Source organism: Watersipora subatra, chromosome 3 (assembly GCF_963576615.1).
Source record: "Watersipora subatra chromosome 3, tzWatSuba1.1, whole genome shotgun sequence".
NCBI lineage: Eukaryota > Metazoa > Bryozoa > Gymnolaemata > Cheilostomatida > Watersiporidae > Watersipora > Watersipora subatra.
This window is the reverse complement of record NC_088710.1, coordinates 25,566,748-25,591,976: the sequence shown is the minus strand read 5'-3', so window position 1 is coordinate 25,591,976 and position 25,229 is coordinate 25,566,748. Positions and strand designations below refer to the sequence as shown.

The 25,229-nt window shown below is 31.8% G+C and overlaps 1 pseudogene; it reads right to left on the bottom strand.

The window, feature by feature from the left end:
* The window catches only part of LOC137390468 (uncharacterized), a 41,145-nt pseudogene that overhangs the window by 2,733 nt on the left and 13,183 nt on the right, over window positions 1-25,229 (bottom strand).

Genomic DNA, 25,229 nt, shown 5'->3' with positions numbered 1-25,229 from the left:
TATCTTGAGTACTTATCTTGGTTGGGATATATATATATATATATATATATATATATATATATATATATATCTCATTCAAGATACATGTAAATACTTAAGGTATTTAATTATATATACATATTGTACATATATTTATTTATATATATTTGTATATATAACATTCTGAATAAAATGGTATATAATTAGCAAAGTATACATGATGTACTTAGAAATTATTAATGCATGGGACTAGAATACCACATACATTTTGTTCAAGAAATATATATTTAACAACATACATGTATATATACAAAATATACTATATATGTTATGTTGTATCAAAATTAAATATATACAGAACTGTCGGAATTCCCGGCGTTGCACGGTATTAAAAATCAGCTTATAAACAATGATGTGATATGTAGTTGTTTGCCACTTGCCATTAGCCTAGTACATTGCCAATTGCTAATTTGAGTAAGCTTACTAAAAAAAGCTAACTAATTGCTCTCATGAGAAAACAAGCATAAAATTTTGTTGCACTAAACCGAGATCAGTAGATTTTTTTCACCCAGGTAGCGACATATACCATCCGATGAAACCATAAGTCTCGCATAGCTAAGTTAGTTAGGCAATTGCTTAGTGAATGGTAAAATCAGAGATCAAATATTCTGTGGTATAGGTTCTACATTTTAATATTTTATTAGCTGTAGCTAGAACAACTGAACTATACACAAACATTGAGCTTTATACAAAAATCTACTTAGATAAATTTATGTACCAAATATATACACATACAAAAATGTTCTACGATGACAAAACGAAGCAGTTGATGCGATGATGCGTGATATAAGATGTCTGAATTATTTTGTAAAACGCAATTTAAATTATAATTCTTGATTTAGTAAAGCTTTAACTCTGTCCTGGAAGTTTAGATAGTAGCATGATTACTATTGTAAAACTATTAGGTAAATTAGTACACATTTTGTGTGAAGGCAAAATTGATTTCTTAAATCGATTCTTAGGCAAAAATTTTTAAGCTAAATCAATAATTCAATCTATATGTTAGTTTCTACAGAGACTAATTAATGAGCTCAATTAGTTTGCTGGCTAAAAATGAAACCATAAAAATAGAACCGTTTTTTGTGATTACCATTCTAAATCTCACCTGTATGTTTCTGTTCTTTGAGCTTTTTTGTAATGAAATTGTATTGTAACATATATTTGAAACCTTTTGATACAATTCTTTGATGCAAAGCTGTTGATTGAGCTAATAAGTCCTTTACATTTGTGAAACAAAAGGTTTAAGGAAAGACATTCACACACAGTATTCATATAAATGTTTTTATCAGCCTCAAATGTTTTATATCTGTTTACTATTTAGCATCTAGATCATTTATTTATAATCTAGGTTTCTCACATAGACATCAAAACTTGTAATTTCTTGGAAAACCCAAACCAACCATTGCTTCCAAGTAGAGAACCTATCAAATTTGATTTGAGCTATGAAAGGGTGATTTTATCTTAAATTATACAATAATTATTAAATCATTTGCATTATCTTGTAGATAACATAATTTTATTTCAAAAGGTATATATATATATATATATATATATAATGCAAGGATCATTTGTAGTGACGCTGCAAATGGAAGTTCCTTTGGTCTGTTAATGTGATTGCCTCTTGAATATAGGTTATATAGAAATAGTGGAAGTGACCTGCTTGTTTGGAAACTAGTTTAGAAATGTTTACAAGCTCTTGCAAGCGTTTTGAAATTTAAATATTTTTAGATTATCATGCATGCAACAATTTTCAAATTAGCAATATTTTAAATGTTTATGCTAAAAAATACATATGAATAGCAATTCATCGTGGAAATTTTTTTTTTCATGAATTTCAAAACTTTGAGTTTTTGACCCACAATAAATATTAAAGCGTTTAATGAAACTTGATTTGGTTTCTACGTAAGAACTGTTGAAATACTGTCTCTACTACAGCTGCAGTTTTTATGACCCTCTCATCTGACTTACCTAAATACAGCTGATGTAAAGTCACATCATCAGCATTCATCATCAGCTGACATTTTCATCATAGCATGATTCAAAATTGCTGAAGATGTCATTGCTTCCTTAGAAATGAATCATCATTATTGTAGTATTTATATCTAAATATAGTATTAAGGGCTCTCAAGGAGTTGGTAAACGATTTTGCAACGTAGTGAAATTTCTAGCAGAATTTAGACTGACACGACCTTAGATATAGATAAGAAAAATAAAAAGAAAATTAAATGACAAATTAAGCCATGAGCAGTTATAACAAAAGTATTTTGAAATTGTTGTTTTTGAGTAGCACATTAATTAACTCTATAATATTGAAACAGCATCTATCTATAAAATAATGTCTGCTAGAAACTCTAAAATTATTAAATATGGATGTGTAAAAGGAGACAGAAAGTTAAATAACAAACTAAGTCATGAACAATTATAAAAAGAAACAAGTTTTGAAACTTTTGTTTTGGAGTAGTCTGTTTTCCAACTCTATCAGAGTGAAGCTGCATCTATCTATAAAATAACGACTTAAAATTTCTGAAAACCACTGAATATATGTAAAGATGTGATAGTTGTAACTGAGTGTCACCTTATTAGTGTGTTTTTCCATCTGTTCCAGTCGAATGGTCAAACCTTTACCTCCTTTTGTAACCATTGGTTACTTATTTGAGCATAGACAGACAGGGTGACAGCAGATATTGCAATGGCAATACTCAGTGTTTGGATAACTTCATGCTGCTTGAACCTTTGACTTTTTACCATCGCGTTCTCTAAAAATTAATTTTCTAAAATGTACTGGAAAATTTTTGTTTGTCATTTTGCAAAACAATATTTGTAACAACAAATTTGTAGACAATGAATATAGAGTTAATACTAACCAATTATAGAAATGATAATAACAAACAATATTAAAACTTTCCTTTTAATAAGTTTTACAGATCTTTATTGAAAGAAGCAAGTTGCTACTGCTTGCATAGTTTTATAGCTAAAGACCAAATAACCAATATACTTTCTTTGGAAACTTTAAGTTTGGTTCAAAAAGTTGGAAATTTAGATAACATATTGTCGCATTTGTTGTAGGATGGGGAAACCTTTCATTTGTTAGTCTCCAGAAAGATATAACATGTATTTTACTAATATAGACAATTCTCATAATTTTAATTTTGTATTACATTTTTTTACAAATAACATTTCATGATGCTTGAGAGAATTTTAGTCAAGTTTTCCTTTTATTTTTGAATTAAGGATAAGCAAGGAAGCTCAATTTTTTAAAATGACTGATGGCTTCAGGTTTTGAACCTACATTCATGTTTTGACATCTTTGTGATTTCCATGGAAATATTTTGGCAACAAAGTTTACTTGCATGTAGAAGTTATTACCAAGATTAAAATACCATCCGTTTCAGCAAATAATATGTCATTTGTAAAAAACATGATAAGATGTAACCACTTGAAGTATGTTTATTTGTCAGATTCTAATATCATAATTTACATGTAATTGTTAAGACAAGTGCATTAATTGATATCATTGAGGTTGAGAGGCTTTTATAAAGACTGTATATTACATGCTGGACTCTTGTAAGCGTTAATTTATATAAAATGTCTATTGTCGTTGTTTAAGTTGGTCTAAACCAATAAATAATAAATATTAATTTCCAAAAAAGCTTTTACAAAAGGTTTCACACTTTTGTAAAACAATAACTAAAGGTTAATTTTGTTTTATACAGTTAAGTGTGCATTATTTAGTAAACTGCACCAACAAAAAAGTCAAATACCAACATAATTTACACTTTTGTAAAACAATAACTAAAACATTTCAGTTTATGAAATTTTGAATTTATTATTTTGAATTTTACTTTAATATGGATTAGCAATTTATTTTTATTGTTTGTCAACCTAAGGGCATGTATTTACTCACCCTTACTAGCTGCTCTGTTCCGACTTTCCTCAGCAATTGAAAATGCTGGTCGATTAATCTTTTTTTATAGCAATGAAAAGTCATGGTGCATTCATTAGGTGATAAATATGGTAAATAGACAAAAATTATGTATTTTGTTACCAAAACATCCAAATCATGTGATGTTATTTGGCATTGAAACATCTGTTATGAAGATGAAGTCACTCCTGCCATATTGATTTTCCTGTAATCCAAAGGTCACAACCTGGGATTTGTTTGTAACATTTCACATTGAGTGACAGATGATGGCATCTACATAAATTCTCGTCAGTAGAAAGATCATGTCACTATGAACAGTTTTGTGTATCCTATAAAATCACTCTTTCTTGTGCTCATTCTTGAGCTGGTCTGGCTCTCAGAACATCAGACAAGTTGTTACAATAAATCAGAAACTCTAAAACTGCTGATAAGGATATGAAAGTCATCAAGGGAAAATATATGTACTTACTCTATCCTCAACATTTGCAAATTCACTTTATAGTCCAATTTTATTCATTCCTGCATTCATGGAATTACAGATACAACATCAACTAGATATCAAATCTATAAACACCTAATTTGTCACTATTGGTAATTAAACCCTTGTCCAATATATTTAATTCTTACATGCATACACAAACAAATTATATTTAATGTTTAAATAAAATTATTATGTCTATGCACATGGTATGAAATATAGAATGAATATTTCAATCTCAGTCACAGTATTTTTTACATAGGTAGATAGTTTAGCAGAATAAAAAGTACAATTTATATTCTAGTGAGTAATGTCATACTCTTCTGACAATATACACACTAGTGTCAATAGAGCTGAGTGGGCAGAGTAAATTAATGAATAACAGTTTCCTTGTACTTGCAGTTAACTGCAAAGTGATTAACTTTTTAACAGATTTTTGCCATTCTATATTTCAAATTTTAGTGAAGTCAGTTTTCATTATTTTTACTCAAGTGCTAAAATGCTACAGTCTTTGTATTCCTGATACTTGCAAACTGACTACACATTTTGTGCAATCGTTTATATCTAGCACATCACATCACAGTATTCAAGTAACAATTAGTTCAGCCTCTGAACTGAGCCTGGATAGTAGTAGCATGCAGTTGGCTACCTTAATGTTTCTCTAAATAACAGAAAAACATCAGTTGTTTGTATAGTATAGCTCTCACATGGCTCATTTGGCTTTACCACTTCTTAGGTCAAGGTTAAGCCTCTTTAACTACTTACGAAAGGCTGTAAGGAGCAAATTTCTGATAATAAATAACTGCTTTCATTTTGGCAGTCTTTGAGCTGTGAAAAAATAATTCCTGAATGAAATGAACTAATGCCTGTAGTTTCAGGAAATTAGACATCCCCCGGACAGATTGTATCCTGTCAAGCTTTGATTAATTCAGATTTTGAGATCAACTTGCATCTGTCTGACTAAGCAAATTCACATTGGCAAGCAAAAGAAAATTTATGAAGCAACCAATGCTAATCAGATTAAATCTTTATCTGCTCTCTCCAGTTCCAGCGCTAATGAATCCAGTTGATAATCACATCCAATTAGTCTGTTATAACTCAATATAACCGAATTATTGGATGTTATTATCAATGAGTCTATTTGTGTAGCATAGGCCTATATATCTGGGATAATATAGTAGGTGTTATCAAACAACAGAGAAGAACATACTGATAACATATATGCTATAAAGGGCGGGACTCTAACATTCACTTATGCTAAATGCTTATATCGTTAAAAAGCTTTAGTATACACACTAAAAAGCATATTACAATGATTATGCCACTACCTTATACCATTAGTCACTATCCTATTTTGCTAAAATGCATACAGTACAATAAGTAATCTGTCAGAGCCAGGCTGTCACTAGTTTTATTGTATATGTTATAATTTTCTTTATTATCAATGTTGATTATTTCTATAATCAAAGCAACAGCTGTTAGTATGCCACTAAATATATTTGAAAGCACTTGCTAAAATATGTTATATTATGCTTCTCAAACATATCATTATATTCAACAGCTAATGTGAAAAGATTTGCAGAAAAACATTCTATTAAATGTTTATTTACATGTTGGCTATTATTAAAGAAATTGTTAAAAATTTTCAGTCATTTCATAGCTGAATAAAATGTGATTTATCGGTTAATACTATTGTTAAAAACTATATTAATTCAATAGCATAACACTGCTCTAAAAATTGTATCAATAAAAATCAATTTTTCAAAGTTTGACACTAATTTTTTTTGATATCTAAATATTTGCTGCAAATTGCAATCATAAAACATGAGTTATTCTGCAGCCTGTTTCTTAATACAATGAACATATATCTATTTATTTTTACTCTTAATAGGTTTTCAGTTTAAAATAACAATATACTTTATAATTAAACTCTGCTGACCTATGGTAATTTGTCACATCTGCAGTAAATATGTGCAAATACTAACATACTGAAAGTTTTTAAGCATTTAAATTTTCAAGCATAGCCCTATCTCTGTATAGCTCATGTGTTTCAAGTTGACTAGTTTAAAAGCCAAATGAAAAAATAATAAATTAGTCAATGCCATTTAAAAAAGGCATATTAACCAAATTCATCACTCAATATTTAGTGAAAACAGAATCTGCGAAGAGCAAGATTGAATTCAACCCATTACAACCTTCTAAGTTCTGTATTTTTAAGGCAGAGTATAAAATATATTAAAAATTCATTTTTAAGACTAAGTTTGTTGGGTAATTTAAAATTATTTGATTGTGCCTTTTGTTCTGTGAGTAAAACATTATCAATATTGACAAATCTTTAGACCGCTGAAACAATTTTGTACCAAGTTCTGTGCAAAGGAAGCATTTTAAAAGATAATTGCAGTTGTAAATTACATTTAGTTTTTTTTATCACCAAATATAAATGAGCTCTCAAATAAAATCAATCTTTTTTTCTGTGAGAGAGGGCAAGATTTATCTACCCTTTCCATGAGTAAATAATTCCTGTAGTACTGGGGCGTTAGATTTGTCTCAATAATGAAGACATTGATATCAGTCTGTAGCTGATTAGCAAAAGCTTCCAATACAGTCTATTGCTGCTACTAATAAGGTAGCTTCAGTAGTCTGTATGTTGCTACTGTTTTACAAACTAGTTATACAGTGTAAATGTAAAGAATTTAATTTTTTTTCTTAAAGAGATTAATAGGCAATCTGTAGATTATTTTTTGTAAAATAAATAAATTTTTGAACGTAAAATTGTTTGACTGAATTTGCGTTGTTGGAAACCTAAACTAGCTTTTCTAATGCTTCATCCTTCTACGCAAGTCATAGAATTAAAAATTCAGTTTTGAAACACCCAATGTTTATTTGATTTTATCAAATTTCTGTGATTACTAATAATTTAGGTCAGGTGGATTTTGAAACATATTAAATGCTTTTCATATTTGTAAATAATCAGGACATGGGAGTGAGTTAGCTCTACAAACAAGGTAACCATAGTAACAGGCAAACCGTGAGTTGTCTCTTTTTGAAATGATAAACATATATACTGACACACCTCTCTTATCCTTATATTACGGCTTGCTGCTAAATCATCATGATTCACTTCATATAAAATTAAAAAACAACTTTATCTTTTTGACAGTAGATTATTTTATAATGCCGATTCATGAATCTATTATGTGCGCTTCACAAAATAAACCTTAAAAGATAAAATATCTGCATTACCTAGCTTGCCTAGTAGCATAACTAAAATAGGGTTTTTTATTTTATATGCGGAACAGTTAGTCCTATTTGCTGATAAATAGCATTTAGGGCAAAGTTAGTTACATGTATTTTTGGAATATAGGTTTTGCTTTAAACATCGCTATCTTTTGTGTGCAGAGTAATGACTTAAATTGAGGTTTCATAGCACCTATGACCTTGATAAAAAAGTTGATGGTCTTTTTAGGACTAAAACTTGACCTAATAAACAGTCAGAATCTTGCCGTTATAATAAGAAGAACTAACAATTCATTATTTAGTAGATATAAATGTGTTTGAGCTTCCAGCACACTCATAGAAAGTTCCAACTATTAATGAAAAGTGGCTAAAGCAAAGATCAGGTAGCTATTGGCATTTGCAAAACAAATTTTTGTATTTGGTGCTAGCCTTCTAAGACACTCCAGTTTCATGGTTGATCCTGCATTGCATAATCCCAAAGTACTTCTTTCTTGTATATTTTTTTATTTCAAGGTCATCTAAGGAGCACCGTGATGAATACGCCATTGTTGGGGAATGTAAAAGGCTGATCCTGAATATCAGCCTTCCACATTTTTTAATCCTGATCAGCATTATGATATCTTAGCTCTAGGCCTGATTAAGGTGAATTAACAAACCGGTGTACCTTTGCTTATAGTTTTACTTGTACTATTATTACAATTTGATGCCAACATTGCAGAAGATGCAGTTTATTTTGGTGCCAATCTCAAACTGACACCAATATTGAGCACCCCTGGATATCACTCAAACACTTTAGTCATATTCAGATGAGCAGTGGTGATAAGAAGTCACTTAGGGAGATACCGTGCTTATTTACATTTGTCAGTTTTTTCACAGGCCCTTAGATCTGTCTTCTAGTCAGTCATCAACATTTTAATGAACACCACGAAAGCGGCTATGAAATTAAACGAACTTGGGCACTCAATGATCAAACTACATAGAATTCATCATCAGTCTTTTGTAGTCAATCTAAGTCAGATGTTTTGACAAGACAATTCAGGCCATGTCAAAACATAACCTTGATGTCCTCTCATCAAGACATCATAAAAGAAAACATTATTTTATATAAGTATCATATTTTTAAGAAGTCACTTTGGGAGATACCATGCTTATTTTTTACGATTGTTAGTTTTGTCACAGGCCCTCAGATCTGTCTTCTAGTCAGTCATCAACATTTTAATGAACACCACAAAAACGGCTAAGAAATTAAACGATTTTGGGCACTCAATGAACAAATCACAGGGAATTTGTCATCAGCCTTTTGTAGTAAATCCAAGTCAGATGTTTTGACAAGACCATTCAGGCCATGTCAAAACATAACCTTGATGTCCTTTTATCAAGACATAAAAGAAAGCGTTATTTTATATAAGTATTATATTTTTGGATAAACTAGTTTCTAGTAACTAGTCCAAACAAAAATATTTTTATGTTTAAGTGTAATTGTGGTTAGTAGGTGAGAGCTACTAAACTTTACAAACATCTGTTCACAATAAAAGTGAATCAATACACTGACAAAGTACTGACTGTTGCTGAAATTAAAAGCGAGTGAATATTACAAATGAACCTTATCCACATGAATACTTTTGATAAGTTAAGTGTTGCATGAGTAGGTGAGTAATTGTCATGTGGTCTGCTTTCCCCTGACTCAGAGCAAGATTGGGTTATTCCAACCTAGTATTGCCAGCCTCAAATGGATTATAGTAATCCTTGTAGAAGTGGAAATACAGCTAAGAATCTTTAAGTGCAGCGGTAATATCAAGTTGTGAGACTTGACGTGTGGGCAAACTAAAAGCGAATTAAGCAAAGCTATAGCAACAGAGGCATCAAATGAAATTCACCTCAGAGCACACTTGGTGCGATATCATTTGCATCCATCAGAGCAAATTTATGATATAGATAGTGGTGGTATTTGCATTAATTTAAATTGGAACTAAAATGTATTAATTATTATTATTATTTGTTTACTTATCAGGTAGCTTTAACTCTTTGGCAATTTCTCACCAGTTACTCCTCTTAATTTCTTCTCTTTTATAATTTTGGGGTCTTTGATTATAGAGGCATGGCCTCTCTCTTACCAGCGCAATGATTTGCTCTTCTATATCTGATCACGCTACCATCATTAATTAGGTAATCGATTTATTATTATTAATACACTACTATTTGGTAAGACGACGCTTGTAGTTTTTGCAGTCTATGACCAAATGTTCTATGTCTAAGTCTATGTTTTTGCAGTCTTGCACCAAAAATCAAACAGGTTTGAACGCTCTGAAAACACCCTGGCCTGCCGCTGCAGCCTCCGCTTTGTCGCATCGCTTCACTTTTGTGTCACATCTGCTTTAGTGTGCGCACACATTCTGCCTTGCATAGGACACGGCTTGTTTGTTGTCCAAGAACCTACTGCAGCGACTGCACATTTATTGCAGGTTGAACAAGATCTTCAGATATGATGACTTTATGAAGCATTGAAGCATTGCATGACATTATTTAAATGAAGTTGATGTTGGTGAGCTGGTTTTGATAAGATAATAGGGATGTAGCGAGATGTTCTTTTCTTAATGTATTTCAACATGTGCATCAATACAATTACTGTTGATTTTTAAGGTCTAAGGCGGGAAGTATGATCTTGTTTGTGGTTTTATTTTTGTATTTTGCGTGTTTTATTATGTGGATTTTTATCAGACATGATGTTATATGGTAATTTGAAGGTATTTACTTTGCATTTTAAGCCTTGAGAATCAGTCAAGAACAAGGTTTGAAGGTTGCAATGTTTGAACAATTATGACAGACAATTGTTAGTTGTTGTTGCTTTGCGATGTTGCTCTAAAACACGATTGGAAATTGTGCCCTGACTTGCTTTGACAAAAATTATTCTATTCTGTGTAGGTACAAGTAATTACGTTGTTTTATGCATTTCCAAAAGTATCATTTAACGAAGGTATGTTAGGGAAGTATAATACCCTTATTCGCTCACACTATAAAATTGCCTAAAACCTGAATTTGGGTGTGAAAGTCTTGTTGGATATGCAGTGCTACACTAGATAGACTTTGCTTTGTGCATTTGTAACAGCTAATCTTTCATAAGTTGTATACGTACTTAACAAAAATTAAATGAAAAATAAACGCCCAAATTTTTTTTCAAACTATGTCAAATATTTAGTATGTAGTACTTTTTGACTGTGCTACAACTAATTGTAGCACATATCAGTTTAATAGTTAATTTTCAACACAAACTTACAATTAGTCACTTTTTTGAATTATTACCAGTTTCCACTATGTAAAATTAATTTGAATTCGAGCATATCATATTCTGTTTACGATTTTACATGTTTATCAGAATTGTTTTAGTTAAATGTAGACTTACTGAAAAAGCAGTCTTTATGTAACTTGTAAAGTGGTCAAAAAATCTTGGTGGTAGAAGTGGGAAAGAACTAGCAAACCTCCATTTTTATTAAGTTGTTGTTAGATTTTTTTTTCAAAAGTAGATAACCATCAGTAACAGTCTTTGGATAACACAAAAATCTGAGTTTTTTCTATTAAAAAAGTGACAATGAAAAATGAACCAATATAAAGGTTTAGTCATAAAATGAGATATAAATTTAATTTTACATTGGTACTTTTATGTGTCTGACTGTCTACCAAGCTGCTGTACAATTGATCATATACTCTCAATAGGTCAATTCTTCATCTGTCTAAAACACACTACAATGAATTTGTGTTTTTAATAAATATCTATACTTGAAAATATAGTAAAAACTGTATCTGTTCTTTTTGATGATGCTTTATGTACATGTATGACATGATTTTAGACATTCAAATGAAAATCTTTTACATTTATTACAAAAACCTATCTATGGTTAAGCCAATCTGTTATGATAGCTTACCTGCCAATTTCATATTTTTCTGTAGGTAATAGCTGCTTTATGGATTGCTTTGATGCCGCCGAGGAAGTATTGTAAATGTTCTCAAGAATTGAGATGATGGAACAAACCAGAAGCCACAAACAAATAGTTTATAGTTCATTTTCATGAATAACTCAGTCTTTCATTGTTCAGAATTTACTTGTTTAGAAGTTGACTTCAACTAGTTCGCTTCTATATTAAAGCTCTGTTAAGGCTACTACACTGTAGTAGCCTAATCTAACTTAGGCTACTACAGTGTAACCTTTGCATATGTATGTCCTAATATATGAATGGTTTGAGATGCAACAAATAATTTGCCAAACTGTATGCTTTGATATAGATCCAAATGTTTGAGAAATACTTTTTGATGTAGTATTTTCCTTGTGTAGGCAACCGATATAAGCCATTCAGTTTTTTTTTATTAGCAGTGCTAACATGTCGCTGTGTAATTAATTTTTGCCATATCTTTGGACACTTTTAAAAAGGAGGTCGAAACACACATGAATGCTACTTGGTATAATTGGCATGCAGTGAAAGTCAAAAAAAGAGGCCAAAAAGACAAAACATAAAAGTAATAATAAGCAAGAGTTTACATGAGTAAAAATTAAGTAGCATCGTGTTAGGAATTTGATTATATTTGTGTTCAATGTTGTATGTCAAAATATGTTCATAAAGACTGATATGTGTTACTGTTTCCTTATACTCATTTTATTGCTAATAAATTGCTTTTGATCAGCATATTGTAAGTTTGTGTGGGTTGTTTCCCTTATTTTCCAACACCGTTATGTTAACCCTGCATATCCATGTTGTGAACCGCTTTTAGGGAACTCTTGATAATTTGTCTGCTTTGTTTTCTTGAGATCTGACAAATTAAATTATAAGGGTAAAACCAATCTCTTCAATTATGTCAATGATTAAGACAAATTTTTTTAACCCAATCATTTTACTCGTACCTCCAACTTGGGGCATTATCACATCATTCAGCCTGGATATTCCCCAGTAATACATTGTGGCTGAGTCTGTACAAATCTGCCAATTTCTCAAATTTATTTTAAAAACCAGTTTGATTGCCTTTGCTGATCGATTTACATGTAACTCTGCAGCGTTTATAAGAGCTTCATCATTAATACCTCGTTACCATTTTTTATCTTCTACTATCGCGTTGTCAATCTCCACTCATACTCATACTGCATAGTTTAGAGCTACTAGCATTGCTTCAAAATTAGCCATTTTGGTGTTCCAGTTGCACTTCCCTGGCTCCTTGAGCGGGTCATTTTTGTGTACATTGATTGATTAGTTTGAGGTATACACCTGCCCCAAACACATGTGTTGGCTTTTGTTTCATATAACTGCATACTACTCTGAGCCATCTAGCTACCAAATAGTGACCTATTGATTTCCCACATATTGAGTACAACTGTTTTGTAGTTATTTGAGATTGCTCACCAGGCAACTCAGAATCTTTGCCGTGTATAGGACAATTTCTTCAATTAAAGAAATGTCAACAATATGTGACCTCTCGCAAGAAAATCGACCAAAAGTCAGCACTCGCTATTGTTAGTAATGGAGGTTCGAAGTTTGCATTAGGTTTATTGAGGAGCACATGGATACTTTGTTTATTCTTTTACCCTAGACCGATCAGAGTGTGAGGAATTCCTTTCTGAAATCAAAAAGTGATTTGATTTCATTGGCTCCTTGCGCCAAAAGTTTGTGATCGAAGTTGTTGCTACGCAGTCGTGACATCATCAAAATGGCGGCTCGTGAAGTTTCGAAAACTTCAAAAACTGTTTTAATCTGATGAATCTGAGGAACTTGGCACATTGCTCAATGAAATTAATGCTGAATATGGATAATATGTGATTTTTATGTCACTGACGACATTCAAGCTTGGATGCCCGAATTTATTGATGATGAAAAAGACAATGTTGAACCTACCGAAGGATTAACTGTTACTCACTCGTATAGTAGTCCGAATCACTAGTATTCAGAATCACCTGCTGCCACCTTACCAACTCATCCTATGGTGTCTGATGAACCTATTAGCTTCAGTTGCAAGTGTGAGTGCATCAACAAGTTTGACAGAACTGATTTTCAGTCTGCTGACTTAGAATAAAGGAATGCCAAAGACAGAGTTAGATTTGGTTATCATGGGCCGAAGTTCTACTTGTGTAGATGATGGGAACACCACAAAACCTATTGAGCCTAAGGAGAAAATCAGAAAAAAGGCAAGATGCAACTTTATATATCATGGTGAGTCTTATTGATTTTTTATGATCTCCCCTGTTTATTGTAGGTAGTGATAGTATGGGTGTAGTAGCCTACTAATTGTTGGCCCAGTATATGCCTCCCTGAGTCACATAAAATTACATCATACTATGCATGACTCTGTGATCAGTCGTACTTACTGGCCTGAGTTAGGTGTGTCTTCACTCATAATTGATTGCCAGTTGCCACATGACTTATTCAATGTGTCAATGCTTGTGTGTTTATTTTTCTGCCTGCTGACATTAATCCTATGGCATGAGCAATCAATCCATTGATCACAAGATCACTAGGCCACTAAGACTATTACAAGTAAAGATGTCTCAGAGTCAGAATCCGGTGCCAATCACCTCATTAGCTCATTCTTTAGATTTTTCTAAATTAATTAACAATTAAAGGAAATTCTGAATTAAATAAATTTAACTTTAATTTAAAAGTATTTAAGACTTTAATTCTACATTAAAAGAGTCAAGAGCTTTAACAATTTTTAATTCAGCTAAGCTTTCCTCGGTACGATAACAGGTTATTCTCAAAGATTGTTGTGTGTACTGTTTGCTAACCATGCTATCAGGGTCACTTTAATGCACAGTCATGCTTTTGTTTGGTTTAGAAAAAGTAAAAGTTCCGACGCATCTAGACTGCTCTGCCATGATGTATGATCTAAGACTCGAAGGTATCAATGGACTGCCGAATGTGATAAAGCTGAAGGTTTCAACTATGACCGCCAAGAATACTTGCATACTAACATTTGAGAATTTTGCCGTCCTGGCACTGAGGATTTAGTTTGCCCGAAGCCTCATGGTAAAAGACGTAAAACGTGACCATAGCATGAATTTTAGCCTTTTTCTGAGTCAGATGTGAGTAGTTATGTAATCATGGTTTTGGGTCTGATACCCCTCGTGTTTTTCAGACTCACTGTTTTGGCAAAATAAACCTCAGTATGAATTTCAGATGTGATGTTAAATCCTGAAACCTATCAGTTAGTGGTGATATACCTAGGAGCTTCTCATCTTGATCCTAAAGTGTGGTTCGTGTAAAGTACGTATGAGTAAAAATGTCAATTTTGTTTTCAGTTTGAGAGCAGGGTTTACCAGTCTTCTGTTGTTCTGACCTTAAAATGGTGTTCACCAGCTGTTTCAGCATGCTTACTTAACTTATAGACCAGGTTTCACTTTATTCAGTAAAATACAAATAGCCGTATCAAAGGAGAACCTAACATAAACAACCTATTTCTGTGCGTCGCGTCTTTATTTGCGATTTTATCGGTTTCAGATTTTGAGAGTTTTGGCTGACGTGCCTTTCAAAGATTCGCAATATCTGCTGAACTACTTAAGCTACATGTAACTCAAAAATTCAAAAAGCTTTAAATTCTCTACAAAGTTTTGCATCTGGCTGTGTTATTAACTCAAAATCTGAAAATCCCTCATTTCGGTTGATTTTCATGTGAAAGGTCACATATAGTGATTACAAACGCTTCAGATATTTTTATTTAGGAGTAACACTTTGGCTATTATACAAGATGGGATCTTAGGCGCTAGCTTGACCTAAACCCTATACAAGTCATCCCATACAGTCTGACATTGAAATTCACCGCTTGAAACTGCTGCAAGGGCGCATCGACATTAATTTGTAAGTATGCCTTCTGCAAATCAAGTATGCATGTCTGATCACCCAACACGCAAAATTATTATAGTTTGTTTATATACGGCTACATTGTTTTCTGTTTTTCTAGTTACATACTTATTCAACTCATGGCTGTAGTCTATGGCATGTCTTACTTTGCAGAATGGCGATAAGTAGCAATACATATACCCCCCCCCCCTTACCTCACCATGTATATTTAGTTTTCAGATTGTAACCATCCTTCATTAATCCACTGCTTAACCTCAGTGCTATATTTACTTCTGAATGAGTTATTCATACCATAGTCTCCACATTGAATTTTCAGAGCTGATTGTTTTTCTATTTCCAGCTAACTGTAAACCTAATGCTATTGAACATAGCTATAAAGCCAATATCGTCATGCGTAAATTGTTAGAATGTGGCATTTGTTCTGCAGCAGCTACCACTGAACTATCCGACTAATCAAACTTTACAATGCTGCATGAACCAGCTGTCACACTACTCAGTTTATAGTTTATACCTACTCCTAGAATAAATCTCCATTCATAGATTAATTCTGATGCAACTAGACAGTTAAGCTTCACACTCTTGCCATCTATTAAAGTTTTTAGTTAACTTTCATAGCTGCATCCTGTAGTACTTCCATTAAGTATTTCTACAGTTTTACGGAAATAAAATATTTGATTTCAAGACAAATTCATATAGAAATCTGAAATAGAAAATGAATTAGAAACCTAGTCAACATTTATTAATAACTCAAAACTAAAAATCAAAATTGTAACCTAAATGAAAGTCAGCACCTGAGTCTATTTTCTAATTTGAAGAAAAACTTACACGAAAAGCGTTTTCCATTATTAATCAGATCTGCAGTTCACATTGATATCCCATTTTAAATCTGCATTGGTAAGGCCATGGAACTTTAATGTTGAATTGAAATCTATTTTAAGATCATCTTCCACCTATAAATAAAAATGCAATTACAACTCTGAATTGCACTTGGCTCAAAAACCTAAACAAGATTTTTAATAAATTGCTGAAGTCAAACTATACTCTGACTTGTTGTATTGTCCCAGATACAAAGCAGTATTTAAATTGGATTACCAGTTAATGTACGGTTTAGATGCATAATTTAAATGCAGTTCTAATTATAATTAATAATAAAAATGGAATTTATATCAGACATTAAACCTCAAACTAAAACAGATATTGCTGTCAAGATCAGCTCTAAATTTAAATTGATAACAAGTTTTAAATCCGAAACAAAAGCAGAATAAAGTTCTGAATGGTGTCTTGACAGTGTATTTAAAAATAAAAATTGAATATTACATCTTAGTATGGCTTCAACTCTAATGTGTAATCTAAATCAGACTCCAGAATTGCTAATTAATTATAACTCTAAATCTAAATTGGCATACATTCAGCATACAAACTGAAATCATGCATGACCTAGAATCTCATTAAAATTAAAAATTGTAAGTTTAAACTGAATTAGTTTTTCATTCGAACTAATTCAAGGGTTCACCTTTTGATTGTTCATGGATGATTCTTATAAAGCCTTTTGTAATATAATAGACTATAAAAATCTGTACCTTACTTATATCACTGCTACTTTGTAAGAATAAGCTTAAAAGAGAAAATCTACAAAAATATTTTTTTATTTAGGGCAGTGGGTTATACTAGTTAGCCCAAATGTGCATGATATAATCCACATGAAATTTTAGTCTCATATCAAAGAAGCAATCTATTATCATTAGTCAAACTAGAAAACTGCTGATTTATAAGAAATAATTATTCAAATGATTTAAAAAATCCTTGCGCAAAAATACATCCATAAATAGAAGTAAATGTTGATGCAATCAAAAAACAAATAATAGCTCGTTAGCTGAGCCTCTTGTACCAACCAGTGGAGACTATAAGAGAACCATTGCAGGTAGTTATATTTTTGTCATGGTACTTACCTAAAGGTGGGAAACACATGCTGTTCAACTAAATCAGATTATCACATAATGAGGCCATCTCATTTCTAGTCACTGCCGTGTTCACCATTAGAGCTTTTCTTAATACATCCACTGTTCAGCACCAAATATATTACAGTGGGAACGCGTGAATATCCTATAAGTCAAATAAATGTCTATAAAAGGCTACAGGTTCTGGTGATCATTCTAATTTTATTATATGAACCATCAGCCAAGCTGAAGGGTAGACTTCTGAGCATTTTTGTACAAAAGCGTAACTTTCCTTGGTACGCTCTACATTATGTGACTATGACTATTATTTAAAATTGCTAATAGTTTGCCTATGCGTAGCATCCAACTTCCAAATTAATGATGCACTTTTTGCAAGTAAATTTTGACATGACTGATCATTTAACACCTTCTCTGGTCTCTGAATCAACACTTAATAAATAACCTCAAAATGAACCTCTCCCCCTCTCTCCCTCTCCCATTTTCCACCTCTTCCCCTCCCCTCTCCTCCTCCCCCATTTGCTCACTTGCGCACTCTCCAGTCTCACTGCCTTTTTGTTGACCACTGGTCATTTTGAAAATGACTGTTTTGTAGTACTAGCTTTATCACTTACTTCTGTGCAGCTCCGTTTTCTGTTCCTCTTGCTATCAGTTTGGTTTGGTCTTCTCAACTCCATGTTATCCATAGCTACATATTCGATTAGATTATATTTAATATCTAATTTGAACACACCCTACCACAAAGCTTCCTTAAATTTCATTCCAAATTTTACAAATTTGGCTCGTTACTCTTCTGTTTGCTTTCTTTCTGATATTCCATTGTGGGCTGAAGTAGGAACAGCACAGTACAAAGATTTTTAATATATACAGTGCTTTAGCCAATATTACTATCATTAATTTGGGTCATTTCCATAAAACTGTATGCAGAATGCATTGAAGAACACTGGCTTTTAAATTATCAGAGTCCTTCTACGTAACAGTACAAAGACGTAATCCAAAATTTAAAAATAGATCTAGACATACTAGTAGCTTTGATCTATTGCAGAGGCTCAATAGAGGATGTTTATCCATTCTGGCCTTTGAGTGGGATTATGGCTCACTTCCTGAAAAGTCTAATAAGACTCATTATTTTGGGTATTTTACCTTGTTGCAAAAGGTTGCCCAAATTCATCACAAGCTTATAGTTGGTGTTGCCAGTTAAGTCGCTGGCAATCCTATCCACGATCTATGACAGCTAGCGTCAAAGCTAAACAACAAGCATACAGTTTATAGTTTTCATTTGCTGTTTTCTGATCTTTTCAACTTCATTCATTCTATTTATGATGTAATAGAATTATTCTACATGTAATATGTATTTTGTGCAGGTTTTAACCATAAGCTGTATTTATAATTCATGTCGCTGTTATATCTGAGTTTTTGGAGGTTTTGGACGAAATATCGTGTTTACATGATTAAATCGCTTTCTACTTATGAAATGTGCTTTTGACGAAATGGTTTCCAGAGTGATTACTTTTGTAAGCAAAGGCTTTACTGGATGCATAATAAAAAGAACTATTAATGTGCAGTCATTGCTCTTAGAAACTCTCTTATTCTAGAAGGACCAATTCCACTCACGGTCCTGTAAGAAAGGAATAACTCTAGGCTTCTTTACTTATATGTTATATACTTTATAGGGTATAATTCTGCCCTCTGTGTTGGAAAAGCATTATCTGCTGATATTTTAGAAATCCACTTGCCAAACTCTCTGCACAGCAGTTGTGAATTTTTTGTTAGGTGCAAATTACCAGGTATGTCATCAGACTTATTAGCACAACATTAAGTTTTATTACATTATAGTATTATTCTTACAATTAATCTGTTCTAATGCTTATTGCTTGCAATTGCCTGTAACAACGGTCTTTACAAACTGCAGTAGAAAGACATCACAGGCTTTTAATGCTTCATTTGAGCAGATTTCTCACATACATTCAACCATCAATTAACTCAAAAAAGGAAAAACAAAAACTTTATTTGGTTTACCGCCTAATTCTGTTAAGGTTATCACCAATACAAAGAGCATATCTTTCCTAATTATTCTCATGTCCATCATACATCTTGTGAAATTAAAATGGAAAAATCAGCTAAAAAAAGTAGACTCACATTTCAAGATACATTTAAACTTGATTGAGAAAACCATCAACTGAAGGAACCTTGTCAGGATTGTTGTCTTGAGTGTATTTCTCACATTACTCAGAAAAGAGGAATATCGATATACCTCCAGTTCCAGGATCTTGAGTATAATGAGCAAAAGATCATGATTCACGGCACTGGTGATAAATATGAAGCTAACACTACAAAGTTATTTGCTTTCCAAATATAGGTAAGTGCAACAAAGTATTGTAGTCAGAATATAATATACATGTTTATAAAACTGAATATTATATTAGCTAATCTAGTACTAAGAAACTTTTTGTTATTAGTATGCTTGAGGTTTTATGTCGCTCGTTTGATCATAGCATAACATATTTTTTTCAAATATGTCTCCTTTAAAAACTGAAAGAATATTCATTTTACTTCCTTTTTAGACAACTTATAAATATCATTTGACGGACACCAAAGGGAAGCGGCAGAAAGTGTGAAAGAAATTATTTTTGTGCATCTTGGGATAAAACATCACATTTCGTGTTCTACAGATGGTAAGAGGTAGACAGCAATTTCAGCTGGCTACGACCCCTGACCAATGTAGACGGAAGAATTTGGAACTGATCTATTGCATAAACAAATAGATTAACTCGTCGGTTTATACAACCCTTGAATCTCACATTATTGAAGGGAACATGCACCACATCAATTTTATTTACTTCATCCCATAAGATATACTGCGAACATGAGAATAATTAGGAAATATGTGCTATTTTATTGGAGAAAACGTTAATAGAAATAGGCAGTGAACAAAATAAAGTTGTGGTAATGCTTTATTGAGTTATTTGACTGTTGAATGTATGTGAGGAATCTTCGCAAACAAAGCATTAAAAAAAGCATGTAAAGCCTTTTTACTGCAGTTTGTAGAGAACATTGTTATAAGCAACTGCAGTCAATGAGCATTGAGACAGATTAATTATAAGACTAATACGTTTATTTAATAAAACTTGATATTGTACTAATAATGATGGCATAACTGTTTACTTGCACCTAACAAAAGATTCACTACTGAGGCGCAGAGAGTTTGGTAAGTGAATTTCTAAAATACCAGCATATAATGCTTTTCTAACACAGAGAGCAGCATTGCAGTGAAGAGTACAATTATCTCATTAGATTAGTCAATATTCAACTTGTAAAAACTATGCCTAACTGATCAGGAGATCAGTAAAGTATGTAGTTAAGTACAAGTTATTCAACAGAGAAAAAATGTTTATTAGCATTTCTTGCTCAACAATATAAAGTTAGTAAAAAGCATATAATAGATGAAAAGAGTCCAAGATCATCATCAATGAGGCACTAATGTCTTCAAATTGGTTTTAATAGATAACGCAAGGCTTTGGCGCTTGTCTATGAAAAGTTGAGGCATACTTTTTCATTGACTACATGCGCTGCTTCTCACAATATTATAGCTGTGATTAAACCTTCAACGAAAAATTGGAATGAGCATTTGATATAAAAAGGTTTTAATTAAAATATCAAAATACATTTATAAGTTATTCTCTTCTGTTCTACAAAGCACTGAGATAAACTGTTTTCCTCCATAGATCTGCTTCTGCACACAATATTTCAGCTTTGATAAAACCTTGTATGAAATGACAGAAATTTTTTTAATAAAATGAGAATTCCATCGTTATATAAAACTAGTAATTAGGACAAGAGAACAGGTGGAGTCATGCTACCAGGTATAATTTTTTTCTCAGCCTGCTGTAAGTAGTAATATGAGTTTTAGAGACTACCAGTTAACATAGAAACAAGGTGTTCTGGGTCTAACCTAGCACTAATCGAGCAACTATTTGAATACTTCTGTCGTCAGTTCAAAGCGATCATCCAGCAATCTTTATTCACTTTTAATGAAGCTGCTTAATCTCATCAATCATTTTTCACTGAAGTTTTCTGCCCATAACTACCATATCAACAGAGTCATTGAGCAGATAAAATAGCGTAGGGTGAATCTCAAGCAAAATAATTAACAAAAGCTTTATCTCGTTTTGCTAAGTACTATTTCTGCTTATTTTTATTTAACTCTCCATCATCTATTCTAGTTCACCAACTATACTCCACTGCCCTGACTTGCTCTATAGCATTCTAAATTGTTATTTTTATGTTACAAAGTAAACTTTGTTTACTCTATTAGCTATGTTATTCTTTCTCCCCCATCTATGTTTAGAGTCATAACTCATTAGTTTTATCTATCTTGCTTTATTTAATTGTTCACGCAAACTCACCATCAAAATGGAGATCATGTTGCTGTTAGGTAACTTCAAAGCTGTAACAGTCACAAGCTAAACAAACGGAAAAGCAGGAGAGAAACTGGAAAGCTTACAAAAATATATCCAGAACAATTTGAAGTAAACACAGAAATAATGTTTCTGAAAGGTAGATCAGGTAGCGAGTAATGTCACAAATTAACAATGTAAAGAGCAGCAAATGCTATAGACCTTAGTAGCATTGTATTTGTATGTAATTAATTATAGCGTGAACAAGGTAAACTAAGTCATATCATAAGCTGACAACAGAAACTATTAACTGATGATGGAAAAAATTTTGAGAGCAGATCTAAATTGCTCAATTTCACAAGTTGATATGATAGTCACAAGTCGATGTGATAGTCACAAGTTGATGTGATAGTTGTAATAGAAGCAATGCAGTTATGTGGCAAGTTCTTCTCAGAATCAATGTTTGGTCATCTTAGACATAGCAGGACCTTAAGAAAAGAACATATTCTAATGGTATATGCATCTTTATTGTATAGAATTGTCAAAACAGCTTTCTTGCAAGTGGTGATTAAATTTTTATTTTGGCACAGACTTGTCTGACAGGAAAGTAATCAGAATAAACAAAAACACAATGGGATATTGCTGAACAAAATACCGGTACAAACTCCATAAAAATTAGCGTGCAGCTGAAAAGGTTGAAAAACTAAAATTTTTAATCTCAAATTCCTAATCACTGCTTATTAAAAGTCTAAAAACTAAATAAATGTTGGTAACGATCAGGTAATAGATAACCTTTGACATCTCTTAATCAAGGTCAAGGATGTGGAAGGATAGGGAGATGTAGGATGGGGAAACATTTTATGGTTTAGTCTCCAGAAAGATATAACATGTATTTTACTTCCATAGACAAACCTCATAATTTGAACTTTTTATTATATTTTTTACAAATAACATTTGATGATGCTTGAGAGAATTTTAGTCAAGGTTTCCTTTTATTTTTGAATTAAGAATAAGCAAGGAAGCTTAATTTTCCAAAATGACTGATGCCTTCAAATTTTGAACCTACATTCGTGTATTGATATCTTTGTGATGTATATGGAAATATTTTGGCAACAAAGTTTACTTGCATGTAGAATTTATTACTAAGATTAAAATACCATCCATTTCAGCAAATACTATGTCAATGTAAAAAAAATATGATAATATGTAACCACTTGAAATATGTTTGTTTACCAGATTATAATGTCATAAATTACATGTAATTCTTAAGACATTTCCATAGATTGATGTCGTTGAAGTTGAAAGGCATTTATAAAGACTGTATATTACATGCTGGACACTTGTAAGCATTAGTTTATACAAAATATCTATTGTCATTGTTTAGGTTGGTCTAAACAAATAAATAATAAATATTAATTTTCCAAATAAGCTTTTACAAAAGGTTTCACACTTTTGTAAAGCAATAACTAAAAGTTTATCTTGTTTTATACAGGTAAGTGTGCGTTTCTTAGTAAACTGCATCAACAAAAAAGTCAAATACACATAGGATTTACACTTTTGTAAAACAATAACTAAAAATTTTCAGTTCATGAAATTTTGAACTTATTATTTTGAATTTTACGTTAATACGGATTAGCAATTTATTTTTATTGTTTGTCAACCTAAGGGCAATGAAAAGCAATGAAAAGTCATGGTGCATTCATTAGTTGATAAATATGGTAAATAAATAAAAATAATGTATTTTGTTACCAAAACAGCCAAATCATGTGATGTTATTTGGCATTGAAACATTTGTTATGAAGATGAAGTCACTCCTGCCATATTGATTTTCCAGTAATCTAAAGGTCACACCCTGGTATGTGATTGTAATATTTCACATTGAGTGAGAGATGATGACATCTACATAAATTTTTGTGGCGTCAGTAGAAATATCATTTCACCATGAACAGTTTTGTGTATCCTATAAAATCACTATTCCTTGTGCTCATTCTTTGAACTGGTCTGACTGTCAGAACGCTGGACCAGTTGTTACAATAAATCAGAAATTCTAAAGCTGCTAATAAGGATATAAAAGTCATCAAGTGAAAATAGATGTACTTATGCTATCCTCAACATTTGCAAATTCACTTTATAGTCCAATTTTATTCATTCCTGCATTCATGGAATTACAGATACAACATCAACTAGATATCAAATCTATAAACACCTAATTCGTCACTATTGGTAATTAAACCTTTGTCAAATTTATTTATTTGATACATGCACACACAAGCGAAATATATTTAACGTTTAAATAAAATTATTATGTCTATGCACATAACATGAAATATAGAACCAATATTTGAACCTCAATCACAGTATTTTTTTACATATGTAGATAGTTTAGCAGAATAAAAAGCACAACTTATATTGTAGTGAGTAATGACATACTCTTCTGACAATATACACACTAGTGTCAATAAAGCTGAATGGGCAGAGTAAATTATCAAATAACAATTAACTTCGTACTCGCTAGTTGCAGTTAACGGCAAAGTTATTAACGTTTTAACAGTTTTTTTGCCAATCTATATTTAAAATTTTGTTGAACTCAGTTTTTATTATTTTTACGCAAGTGCTACAATTCCACAGTCTTTGTATTCCTGATACTTGCAAACTGACTACACAAACTGTTCAATGTTTTATATCAAGCACATCACATCACAGTATTTAAGAAACAATTAGTTCAACCTCTGAATTAAGCCTGGTTAGTAGTAGCATGCAGTTGGCTACCTTAATGTTTCTCTAAATAACAGACAGATATCATCCGTTTATATATGTAGTATAGCTCTTACATGACTCATTCGACTTTACCACGTCTTAGGTCAAGGTTAGGCCGCTCTAACTACTTACGAAAGAATGTAAGAAGCAAATTTCTGATTTTATAAGAGAATAAAATGTGATTCATTGGTGGTTAGTAATAATATTATAAGCTATAATAATTCAATAGCTTATTACTGCTCCAAAAATTGAATCAATAAAAATCAATTTTTCAACACTAAACTTTTTTGATATCTACTTAGTTGCTGGAAGTTGCAATCATAAAATATGAGTTATTCTGCAGCCTGTATCATAATACAAGGAACATATATTTATTTATTTATTTTTACTCTTAATAGGCTTACAGTTTAACATCACAACATATTTATATAATTAAACTTTAATGACCTATTGTAATTTGTCACATCTACAGTAAATGCGCAAAAATATTTAAGTTTTAAGTTTTTAAGCATTTAAGTTTTCAAGTATAGCCCTAATTCTGTATAGCTCTAATGTTTCAAGTTGACTAGTTTAAAAGTCAAATTCAAAAATAATAAATAAGTCAATATCATT